This window comes from Sapajus apella, unplaced genomic scaffold, assembly GCF_009761245.1.
Source record: "Sapajus apella isolate SASKATOON/1434 unplaced genomic scaffold, GSC_monkey_1.0 scaffold70, whole genome shotgun sequence".
Classification (NCBI taxonomy): Eukaryota; Metazoa; Chordata; class Mammalia; order Primates; family Cebidae; genus Sapajus; species Sapajus apella.
Window position 1 is genome coordinate 10345250 of NW_022437010.1, and position 944 is coordinate 10346193.

A 944-nucleotide genomic window follows, 5' to 3' on the forward strand; every position below is an offset into this window, starting at 1 on the left:
TCCCTCCCCTATTTCCCCCCAACTGACCCCAGTGTGTAGTGCTCCCCTCCCTGTGTCCATGTGTTCTCATTGTTCAACATCTGCCTATGAGTGAGAACATGCAGTGTTTGATCTTCTGCTCTTCTGTCAGTTTGCTGAGAATGATGGTTTCCATGTTCATCCATGTCCCTACAAAGGACACAAAGTCATCGTTTCTGATGGCTGTATAATATTCCATGGTGTATATGTGCCACATTTTCCCTGTCCAGTCTATCATCGATGGGCATTTGGGTTGGTTCCAGGTCTTTGCTATTGTAAACAGTGCTGCAATGAACATTCGTGTGCACGTGTCCTTATAGTAGAACGATTTATAATCCTTTGGATATATAGCCAGTAATGGGATTGCTGGGTCAAATGGAATTTCTATTTCTAGGTCCCTGAGGAATCGCCACACTGTCTTCCACAATGGTTGAACTAATTTACACTCCCACCAACAGTGTAAAAGTGTTCCTATTTCTCCACATCCTCTCCAGCATCTGTTGTCTCCAGATTTTTTAATGATCGCCATTCTAACTGGCATGAGATGGTATCTCAATGTAGTTTTGATTTGCATTTCTTGATGACCAGTGATGATGAGCATTTTTTCATATGTTTGTTGGCCTCATGTATGTCTTCTTTCGTAAAGTATCTGTTCATATCCTTTGCCCACTTTTGAATGGGCTTGTTAGTTTTTTTCTTGTAAATCTGTTTTAGTTCTTTATAAATTCTGGATATCAGCCCTTTGTCAGATGGGTAAACTGCAAAAATTTTTTCCCATTCTGTTGGTTGCCGATTCACTCTAATGACTGTTTCTTTTGCTGTGCAGAAGCTGTGGAGTTTGATTAGGTCCCATTTGTCTATTTTGGCTTTTGTTGTCAATGCTTTTGGTGTTTTGGTCATGAAGTCCTTGCCTACGCCTATGTCCT